We start from the raw sequence: 12,384 nt of genomic DNA, 5'->3' as shown, positions 1-12,384 counted from the left end.
CAAGGGGATTTCTTTTGAGAATTGTTTTTATGGGTGATTGTCTTCCCACTGTAACTTCACCTTGTCCTCTTTCTATGTATCTTTGTCTTCAAAAATCAATCAATCAATCAATCAATCAATAAATTGTAAGCCAACAATAACTATAATCACTTTTTGTTTTGTTTTGTTTTTGTTTTGGGGCCACACCCAGGGGTGCTCAGGAGTTACTCCTGGCTCTACACTCAGAAATTGCTAGGGGAACCATATGGGATGCCAGGAATACAACCTGTGTCTGTCCTGAGCCAGCTGTGTGCAAGGCAAACGTCCAACCACACCAAGCTTCCAATATAATTACTTTTAATAAAATTAGAAATGCTCAACACCTATGACTTTAATCCTCAATAGTATGCCTCAATGTAAAAAAGTAATAGTTGATAGATATCACACCATGGCCATCCCTTTTTAATATTAAGATCTTTTAGGCTCTCATAATCTCAGTATTTGACTGATTTTTCAAATTTTAGCTTCCACCATTTCTCCTGTCGCATTTCCAGTTCAGTTACTGTCCACACTGAAGAGAGACAGAATTTCTACCTACTCTCTTCATATTTTAGGGAAGCATTTACCAAGAACCCTTCCCTTTACGGAAGTGGACAAACTGGAAACCCACCACAGACAACTTCTTGGGGCCCTTGTCTTGCAATCTGTTACAGTGAGAATTTTCCCTACTTCCTTTGGGAGAAGGGCCCTGACCTAGCTTTCAGTAAAAGCCCGCTTCTGGAGAACTAATTACTAGTGTGAAAAAAAGAGAGATTCGGGTCAATGTTTCCTCATATATTGTTTACATTAGATTTTAAACCCATGCAATGATGGAATTGACATTTGCAGCTCACACCCACATTTATTTTGCAAGGTTTTATGTTATTTTATTTTCAGGTTAGAACTGTTTGAGGAGGCATTTATCAGTAAAGCCGTGGCCTTTGCTCCTAGAGATTTACATTCTATGTAAAATAATAAAAAGCTGCTAATTAAAGGAGGGAAAACAACCAGGACTCATCACGAAGGGGCATCCTGCAATCTCCTTTCTCTCAGCAGCATTGAACAATAGATTAGTTCTTTTCAGAACTCCACTCGAGGCTTCCTCTGGGAAAATGCTGCTCTAGCCAGCTTGGGCATCCAGTTAATTCTACTTAAGGACATTAGAGAAAGGGAAAGGCAATATTTTAACATAAAATCACACTCTAAAAAAAAGCAAGATTATGTAAATAACAGACCTCTAAAACCTGTGGTTGAACCTAACAAAAGTGCATTTCTTGTGGTCACAAAATCTACTGGGAGATCAGGTAGAGTCCTTAGAAAATTTACCCCCCACAGAGTGACCTAGAATACTTGGTCATTGTAGCAGATGGAGTATTGCAATCTTTGTTCTCTACAGCAAGGGAAGAAAGAACTGTTCATACTAATAGTTCTGTGCCTCACAGGAACTCATAAACAGAACAGTTCATTGACCAAACTGACCACCTGATCTTACTTACCTATAAGAGAATAAGAAACAGATTTCTCTCTTAAACTTTTAAACAGAAAATCAGAGATAATGAATTCAGAAATTTTCACAATATTTTATATTATGTACGGTTCTTCCCAGCTTACATAACACAATGTAGTATAGAACTCATCGTGTAGAATTCGTTGTGCTTTTAGAAAAGATTCTTGAGTGGCAGAAATTCCTCTTCTGGCTCTCTAACTCAAGACAAAAAGAAAACAATTAATTAAAAAGAATTATGCATTGTAGCTAAGATATAGAATCAACTAGGTGTCCCATGACAGCTAGATTATAAAGATATGGAATACTATGCAGCTGCAAATAATGATGAAATCATGTAATTTGCGGCAATCTGGTTGGAACCAGAAGATATCACATTGAGTGAAGTGAACAGAATATGAAAGATAAACACAAGATGATCTCACATATCTCTGGTATATAAAATAACCAGACAAGAAAATTAATGTTGGATCTGAAGCAGTGGTGCAAGCAGTAGGACATTTGTCTTGCAGGCAGCTAACCTAGGATGGACTGCAGTTCGATCCCCCGGCATCCATATGGTCCCCAAGCCAGGAGAGATTTCTGAGTGCAGAGCCAGGAGTAACTCCTGAGCATCACCAGGTATGGCCTCAAAAAAAAAAAAAAGAAAAGAAAACTAATGTAGTAAAGAGGGTATCCCAAGATCACCCTTGGTCCCAGGAAGAAGGGGGACAGAGAAGGGAAGAAATTGATGAGGGAAGCAAGAAAGTAAAATAGAAAGTAATTGTTAAACTCAGTATACTAGGACTCTGGGGAAAGGTATAGCTATATATCCAAAGCTCACAGTCAAAAACTCTGTAATCATTAAACCTAAATTACAACCACCAAACTTTGAAATGCACATGTCAAAATTTTAGGTAGTGAAAGAAGGAGAATAGAGAAAATTTAAGGGGAACCTGGGATGGAGGGAAGAAACTGGAAGTTGGATTGGTGTTGGAATACTGTATGCCTAAGACTTACCAATAATTTTGTAGATCACAGCTCTTTAATTTATTTCAAAAAACAAAAACATACTCAGAGGAAGAACATTTTTAGAGGCCAGGATGATACCACATTGGGTACTCCATTTACCTTGCTTATAGTCAGACACTTGTTTTCAATCTCTAGTATCCCATATGGTCCCTCGAGATCACCAGGGAGGTTCCTTGAGTGCAGAGCCAGCAGTAAGCTTTGAGCATTACCAGGTGTACTCCCCAAATATAACATTTTTGATTCCTAAAATATTTCATTTTTCTTTTCTCACTTGTTTTGGCATATGAATATTTATTCTGACCAAATGTCAAATAAAGTAGAAGTCATTGAAATAATAAAGTTGGTTTTACAGAGTGCTAATATGTTGTTGTTCTCAAAATTAAATTTGGTATACCCAGTTACTAAAAAACATAATTTTATAAGCTTGGTATTCTAGGAAAAATATTCAAAGGTGACAAATTTCCAAAGTTCTCTGAATTAAGATCTTTGAAATAGAATCTTTCTAGAGGAATAGTGAGAAACTACATCATAGAGAGATAAAAAAACAACTTTCCCAAGATTACAAAGTTAATTAGCATTACAGCAGGATTCATCTCAATTTTTTTTTGTTTTTTTGTTTTTGGGCCACACCCGGTGATACTCAGGGGTTACTCTGACTATGCACTCAGAAATCGCTCCTGGCTTAAGAGACCATATGGGATGCCAGGGATCAAACCGCAGTCCATCCTAGCCTAGCATGTGCAAGGCAGACGCCTTATGCCCTGCGCCACTGTTTTGGCCCCAGGATTCATCTCAATTAACCTGGCTGTGCATTCTATTTTTTTACATTATTATTTTTATGCTTGGTTGACTCAGTCAATACTTTATTTTTAAAATAATATCTTTACTTAAGCACCATGTTTACAAACATGTTTGTAGTTGGGTATAAGTCATAAAAAGAACACCCTCCCCCTTCACCAATGCAACATTCCCTATTTTTAATCACAATACTACACAAACTTGTGCATCCAAGAAAGCTCTATATTTCTTTTTATGGAAGAATGAATTAAAGAAATTGAATCTTGGATAAGCTAAGCACATATGTTTGTTCACCCTTTGTGCCATAATGATTGCATATGTTGATCTTTTTATTCAAAGGCTGCAGGTTTTTTTTTAAATGCTTGGTGATATATAGCATAGTGTGTTCTGTAGTGAAAAATAAAACCATAATAGTAAAGAAATATATAACTGATGAGCCTGAATTTAGTCTTTTAGTGTTTATGTATCGGAAGACTCAATAAATGCAGAATGCAAAAGATACTTACCATCAATACCCAAACTCTAGAAAAAGTTCAAGTACTTTAGAAGACTACAGAGAAAGAGAAAAGGTTGCTTCTACCATCTTTGGCAATAGTCTGCTGGGATTCCTCTTAAGAGGGCCCTCTCCTTCCCATATCTCTCATAATACTTTGAGATTTTCCATCAGAACTTTTTTTAAGTTCCTTTTAGATTAGTTCAAGTACCTCTGATTATACCATCAGAATATGTTTCTGTTGAATCAGCAACATCTTTTTCATTAAGCTTTCAAGAAATAACAAACAGTTTTAAAGGAATACATTAACCAATGGTCATGAAAGCATCAAAATGGTACAGGGTGACAAGTTCACTTCATGCCCTTTCAATGGAGATCTTGCTCATAAAGTGGTGGCCATGTATTTTGCAACAAACTACACAAAAGTATTCATCTTTTGCAGCCTTATAACATCCATAAAAATTCTGTGAAAAGAAGACATAAATTCTGTTTGTTACTTATGAAAAAAGATATTTATTTTTAACAATATCCTGCAAAAATATTCTCCTACATGTGGGAGGAGAGATTCATCTCTATGGGAATGGCAGTTCTGAGAAAAAGCACTATTGCTTTTGGATATTTAAAACATAAACAAGACAAAAGGTATACATTCTCGTTTTAAGTTGACTGTCATGCTGGCTTATTGGGAAGTAATATTCTGATTATAGGTTGAAGAGCTTGCTACATTTAGGATGGTCCTTATCCTCAAAAATGTAGATAGATGGATTTAGGAAGTGTAGAAATAGTCTGTGCATCCTTATCTGTAATGTGGAAGAGTGATAATATTGAAATGAAAGATCTTGCTAGAATCTCAGGCATTTGATATCTGAGCCCTCTTATTCTTCACCTTAGGCATACATGAAAGTTAATGACAATGAAGCAGAAAAAATCTGTTAGATGACAGAAAATATCTCCTTCCTTTTTTTATACCTTCTATTCTTCCTTCTTCCCATCTTCCTTTTCTCCTCTTTCCCTTCTTCCCTTTCTTCCCTCTTTTCCTCCTTACCTTCCTTCATTCTCTTTCCTCTTTTCTTCCTACCTTCCTTCTTTCCCTCTCAACTTCATTACTTCCTCCTTTTCCTTCTTTTCCTCTTTTCTCCCCATCCTATGTATCCATCTTCTGCCCCTTTCTTCCTTTCTCTGCTTCCTTTTCTCTCTCCTTCCCTTATCTTTTTATGCCCTCCTGACCTTCCTCCCTACCCTCTTTTCTTTTTTATTTCTCCCCTCTTTTTCTTTCTTCTTATATTTGTTCCTTCTTTATTTACTTCCTTCCTTTTTTCTTCCCCCTCCCTCTTTTTTTCCTTCCTTTCTTTCCATGATATGAGGTTCTGCACACCCATGAAATAGTTCCAACATCAGAGCCTCATGAAATATTTTCTGCTCCTCTTCTCACCTCCAATATAATTCAGTGAGCATCCTATGTTTCTATCTAATAATGATGGTAACATTAGCTTAGAAACTTCTATTAGTTCATGGTCAAGGTCAACATCCTTTATTATAAATTAATTATGAATGTATAAATATTGCCTTGGTGGTCTTTCTCTTTCAGTTCTTTACCTCCCTAGTAAAATGCTACACACCTAGAAAGATTATAAAAATGTTAGCTGATTGAAATACATATGGGAGTTTGGCAAATCAAGATTGTTTTTGAAACTTCGGGTTTTTGCTAATTAGACAAAACTAGGAAAGTAGATGAATAAAAAAATTAAACCGAATCATATATAAAGTATATAATATTGTGTGAAGCAGCAGGAATCTTTATTTTCTTTCTCTAGAAATATAATTATAGAGTTAGAAATGACTATAAAAATCATTTTCTCCATTCTCCTCTGCCTCCAGATAGGTAATATTAAATTACCTCAGGCATGAAAATCTATCATTTCTTTATTTCAAACAATGAGATTTTAATTTTACCACTCTAGTATTTTTTAAAAAAAGGCTTCAGTAAAAAAAAAAAAGCTTCAATAAAGTATCTCATACTTATTTCTTCTTTAATCCTAAATTGTGTGTTTTAAGTTGGGATAAAAAACTACTGGATAACATTATTTTGGTTAAAGTGATATGAATTATATATCATGTAGAGTTACATATAACATATGTGTATATACACTACATTTATATGTATATTACTCATGTGTATGTATTAAGAAATGTAAACACAGAGGGAGAGAATTGGTTCCATTTCATTTTAAGCTTCTGAAATGATTCAAGTTTTTCTATAAGTTGAGACACTTAGTTCACCTTTTTGGTCTTGAATGTATACAATAAGATATTTATACAATAATAAAAACTATACAGCAGATAATTTCTAAATAGTAGTTGCTTCCTGTGCCTGATTTCTAAAATGTAGGAACACATCTATTCATTCTTTTTTTTGTTGTCAGGAAAATTTTCTCTGAATTTGTAGGCACCAGTAATCATTCTACTTACAATATTAAAATGAAAAGTCATAGGGAAGATGGCAGTGAACATGAACTAATGATACTATGGTGAAGTTTTAGGAATTCTAGAAAAGAAGCCAACAGACAGAGTCCTGCATTGATGAATGAAGACAGATTGGGTGTGATGCTCACAAGCACTAGGATAATATTCTTTAAAAAAATATTTTTATTTATTGATTGTTTTTTGGGTCACACACAGCAACACTCAAGGGTTACCCCTAGCAGGCTGCGACCATGCAGGACTATGTGAATCAAACTGGGTCTCTCCCAGGTCGGTGGCTTGCAAGGCAAATGCCCTACCACTGTGCTATTATCTCTCTAGCCCAAGGATGGTATTCTTGTTTTTTTTTCTTTTTTAATCTTTATTTAAACACCATAATTACAAATATGATAACAGTTGTATGATTTCAGTCATGTAAAGAACACCCCATTTCACCAGTGCAACATTCCCACCACCAATGTCACAAATACCCCTCATGCCACCCCACCCCACCCACACCTGTACTCCAGACAGGCTTTCTAATTCCCTCATTCATTCACATTGTTATGATAGTTCTCAATGTAGTTATTTCTCTAACTGCACTCATCACTCTTTGTAGTGAGCTTCATGTCATGAGCTGGACCTTCCAGTCCTCCTCTCTTTTGTCTCTGAAAATTATTGCAAAAATGTCTTTTATTTTTCTTAAAACCCATAGATGAGTGAGACTATTCTGCGTCTATGTCTCTCCCTCTGACTTAACTTCATTCAGCATAATAGATTCCATGTACATCCATGTATAGGAAAATTTCATGACTTCATTTCTCCTTATGGCTGCATAATATTCCATTTTGTATATGTACACAGTTTCTTTAGTCATTCCTCTGTTGAAGGGCATCTTGGTTGTTTCAAGAGTCTTGCTATGGTAAATAGTGCTGTGCGACCCCCGACCTGCGGGAGTGGTTGGTTAAGGATCGCTAGTTATTCGCAGGTTTCCTGAGCAGATCCGGTCTTATGCTGTAATAGAACTGTGAGAGGTTAATAGAAACAGACTCAAGACATCTGATGCTGTTCAAAAGCGAGTTTTATTGGGAAATACACTGTTTATATAGAAAATGCATAAAGGGAGGCGTGCTCAGCCTGTCAATCAGGCCTGAGGCAAAGGTTATATCCAAATAAGGCATAGGGCTAGCAATACATTTTTTAAAATTTCTATTGCTTTATCTTAACTATATTTTTTCTATGTATCAATAGCATAAAATGGGGAGGGGGGGAAACTAGCAGTAACTAGGTCAAGCTTTTCACCACAAAATGTTCTAACTTTCATGTAAGTTGAGGGCCCACCAAGGTGTTAAAGAGGGCATACCAAGGTGTTAAAATTCAACAGGACGTGTCTTTAAAGCTAATTGGTTCTGGCTATAGTTGCTAGGGTCTTAGATGTTATCTCGCTTCTCCAAGCTATCTGGTTGAAAACTTCTAAGTTTTTTCAATTTTTTGTGGTGAGCTATTTCCTTTGAGCTCTGGCTTATGCAAAACCGCATACAGGCAAGAGAGAAAAAAGTCTCAGAAACTTCAATTTTGCTCTAGATCCATACATCTTCTCACAGTGCTGCAATGAATATAGGTGTAAGGAAGGGATTTTTGTATTATATTTTTGTGTTCCTAGAGTATACTCCTAGGAGTCATATAGCTGGGTCGTATGGGAGCTCAATTTCCAGTTTTGGAGGAATCTCAATAGGATTATATTCTTATCTAAGTTTCTGTAAGGCAGAACCACTAACCCAACTGCTCAGAGCAGGTCAAAGATAGGACCCAATATCCTCCATGTCTTTATTCCTAAGACTACTGTCAGATTACAGACATGGGTTCCTATAATTTATAAGAAAAAAAATTTAAAAAGCAGAGGGCATTCAGAAAACCAAAAAGTAAAATAAACGTTTATTCCTGTATAACACAACATGCTTGAATTAAATATGAGTTTTCAAGGTCAGCTAAATTAAGATATCTGCTCTTGGGGCTGGAGAGGTGGCACTAGAGGTAAGGTGTCTGCCTTGCAAGTGCCAGCCAAGGAAAGACCACGGTTCGATCCCCCCATATGGTCCCCCCAAGCCAGGGGCAATTTCTGAAGCGCTTAGCCAGGAGTAACCCCTGAGCATCAAATGGGTGTGGCCGAAAAAACAAAAAAGAGAAAGAGAGAGATTCTTACAAAGATTGAATAAAATAATAAATTATGAATGAAGATATAGCTTAATTACTGTTATACTGTCAAATATTGTTATATTTATGATAATGTAGAAAACAGACTGAGGTTCTTCTTAACTTTACCTGTCTGTAATGTCTTGTTTCCCTAACTTGTGAGTTCTACATCGAGTTGTGTTCACCTAGATTCACTTTTGGAAGCCCAAACTTTTATTCCAAGAGCTGCAGAAGGTGGAGGTAGCTGAGTTTCCAGTTCTGTCTATCCAACTTCCGGGAAAATTTATCCTTCTCAATGGCTGAAAGTCTCTAGCTCCCTTGATTTCAGCTTAAAAATACGCAGTCTCTGTTTATAACTGAAACCCAACTACAAACATGCTTGTCATCATAGTGCTTAAATAAAGATTTATATTAATTAAAAAAATACACAGTCTCCTTGCTTGCACTTGGGATATCTCTAATTGTTCATCTATTTGGTCAATTTGGTCTTTGTTGTATCTGTTTGACAGAGTGATTCTCTGCACCCCACCTTGCTCCCTTTTTCCTTGCATAGAAGGAACTTTTCAATCTTATTCTAAGACTCTTTTCTAAGAACAAAATTATGACCTGGTTTCAGAAAAACATACTTTTATTGGAGCGTAACTACCTAGTCTCTAGAGATAAAAAGGAACAATAAGGAAGGAGATGCTCCCAGGAACAATAATTGAAAACTTTGTGAAAAAATTTTGCAGGTGAGTCAAGAGGCTGTAGTGCAAGGCTTCTTTGCATGAGCATGGAAGATTCCAGAATCAAGAAAAATTTAGGGGCCTGAGCAATAGCACAGAGGTAGGTTATTTACCTTGCATGTGTTCAACCCCAGATGGACCCTGGTTCGATTCCAAGCATCCCATATGGTCCACCATGCCTGCCAAGGGCGATTTCTGAGCATAGAGCCAAGATTTCTGAGCACTGCCAGGTGTGACCTCCCCCCTCAAAAAAGAAAGAAAAATCCACAAAATATTCCAGGTAGACAGGGAAATTACCCTTGGAGGAGAGAGGTTACCATCAAACTGCACCCAACATGGCCATCTATGATTGACAAAATGCCCAATAACGTGGTATACCACTGTTAGAACAGTTAGTTTAATAATTGTTTTCTTCTTGAAAAGAATTTGGCCTCCACTGTACAGCACAAATAGAAGAGAAGATGAAATTTATATTAATCTAGATTTCTATATTAACAACTACCCAATCCCAGTCAAAACAATTTTTTTATGACATTACTTATGTACCCTTTAGCTTTCTCATCTTCAGATAATAAAAGCTGTTTTGATCTTTGAAACTTATCCAACTATTACTTTTTTATTCCAAACTTTTACATTATAACAAAGAGTTATAAGGAGCTTATAAATTCTGGCTTACAGCTTAAAGGGCATAAAAATACTGAGCTGCCATTCTGTGCAATTACAAAGGGCAAATTTTATAATTTACCATAAAAATACTTTCCATATTTGCCAGGTGTGTGGTAAACATGAGCTTGAAATTTTCCTGGCTGGGTCTTCATGACTTTTGGCTTATTAAGTATTTTATTATTTCTATAGGTAATGGCGTATGGTTATGGTTATGTTTATAGGTAGTGTTGGCTTTGATAATCTAGTTTATCTTCCAATTGATCATGTGGTCTTACCTGGAGTTTCTAGGTTTACCTCAAATAAAAGTTTTGAATGAAGGCTTTTGTTTTCACTTTGTTTCCAGAACATGTTTTCTTCCTTCTCACCCAACACAAGGACTTTGAAATTATTAAGTAAAGTACCAACATCAAATGCATAATTCAAGTGCTGTGACAAATTATTCTTATATCAACTGGAATGTGTATTAGAAATCATTGGTGGTTAAACACGGAGGAATTATCTGGGAGTCACCACTATTGCATCTAACCAGAGTTAAATGATCAGAAGCTCTGGGTTACCTTCCCTCTTCCCTTGTGGATGGCAAAATTATTAAATGAGTAAATGTCAGTTGTGAGGCCTACAGGTATTCAATGGTAGCACTCTACCTTGGGCTTTTACAGCCTAAACCTGATCTAAATTTTCCCCTTGCATCAATCATAATCATGGAAAACAATAAAAGATATTCTTTAAGGTTGTTAAGGCTCATATCCTTGGTTGCTAAAATATGGGAGAGCAGGTGACTTAGTTTGCTAGTGCTAGTAAAACAAATTACTGCAAGCTAGATAGCTTAGAAAAACACAATTGTATTGTCTCCAGTATGTTTCATGTATGTCTCATATATGGCACTAAGCAATATCAATCCATGTAGTTGGTTCAGTCATTTTCCCTATGGTGGTTTTAGAGAAGGATTATTTCAGGCCTCACTCTTGTAGCTTTGGTTACAAGTGTATTTTTTTCTTTATTTCCTTTCTGTGGTTCTTCCCTATATATGTCCAGATTCTCCCCTAATAATAAAGATATGAATCAATTTAGATTGACATACTCATGGATTGCATCCTTTTAACTTCATAATCCCTGAAAAAGCCTACTTCTAATAAGTGGACATTTGAGGTGTTGGAAGCTAGAATTTCAGTGAATATTTTGGGAGTGGGATAAAATCCAACCCAGGCAGATGATTTGGTTCTGATAATTAGATGAATTGAACTATTTTAATCTCGTGATAAATACAACAAAATCTTCAAATTTTGCAGCAAAGTAGTTAAGAGCAAAATGAAGTCTGACAGAACTACCTGGAAAATACAGCTTTGCCAGAATCTGACCAGGTGGCCTCTTAGTCTCATATTTCTTTTGTTTTGTTTTGTTTTGTTTTTGAGAAACACCCGGAAATGCTAAGGGGTTACTCCTGGCTATGTGCTCAGAAATCGCTCCTGACTTGGAGGACCATACGGGACACTGGGGGATAGAACCGTGGTCCATCCTAGGTTAGCACGTGCAAGGCCTTACCACTTGAGCCACTGCTCCAGCCCTTAGTCTCATATTTCTGTCTGTTTTTGCTTGGAACCAAATACAATGGTGTGCAGGACCCATTCTTTGTAGTGCTCAAGGGACCATATGAGGTGCTAAGGACTGAACCCAGGTTGACTGTGTGCAAGACAAATAACCTACCCACTATACTCTCTATCTATCTAGTCCTCAGTCTTAGGTTTCTAACTTGGAAAGTCAGCCTTACTTGTTCATAATACTGTTCTGAAGATAAACTATGAATGAATAAATAAAATGCAGGTGTTAATATCTGGTCCCATGTTCTAAGTTTTATAACTTTTCTCTCTCCACTTTCTATTCTTGTTTTTGATGCCATTATGTGTGATCAACAGCAGTCACACATATGCCTGATTGTAGTGTTAAGTGAAGATTCAGATTGTGAATCTAGGCCTTGGGGCTCACCAAGAACCACACATACTCTTTAGTTTGGGCCTCATGCATCTTCTGACTATAGTAGGGATCACAGTAGAGCATCACAGATGGTGCTCATATACCGGTTTATCCAATGTTTAAATTCCTCACTATGCTTTCACACATCAATTTTAGTTGTGACCACCAGAGATTGCATCTCTAGGTTGAATGTGCACAGCTAGCTTCATATAATGGAACGTAACATTCAGAGTTTGGGGTTACAGAAAGAAGTCCTTCTAGGATCATACTTATAATATTTTATTCACTGGGATTTGAGCTTTTGACTTTTTACTTTCCACAAAGATATCTTATAGATTCTTTAAATTTTTTTCATTAAAAAACCATGGTTGGGGCCGGGCGGTGGCGCTGGAGGTAAGGTGCCTGCCTTGCCTGCGCTAGCCTAGGACGGACCGCGGTTCGATCCCCTGGCGTCCCATATGGTCCCCCAAGAAGCCAGGAGCAACTTCTGAGTGCATAGCCAGGAGTAACCCCTGAGCGTCACGGGGTGTGGCCCAAAAACAAAA

This window comes from Suncus etruscus, chromosome 10, assembly GCF_024139225.1.
Source record: "Suncus etruscus isolate mSunEtr1 chromosome 10, mSunEtr1.pri.cur, whole genome shotgun sequence".
Taxonomy (NCBI): Eukaryota; Metazoa; Chordata; class Mammalia; order Eulipotyphla; family Soricidae; genus Suncus; species Suncus etruscus.
This window is presented reverse-complemented; position numbering follows the sequence as displayed.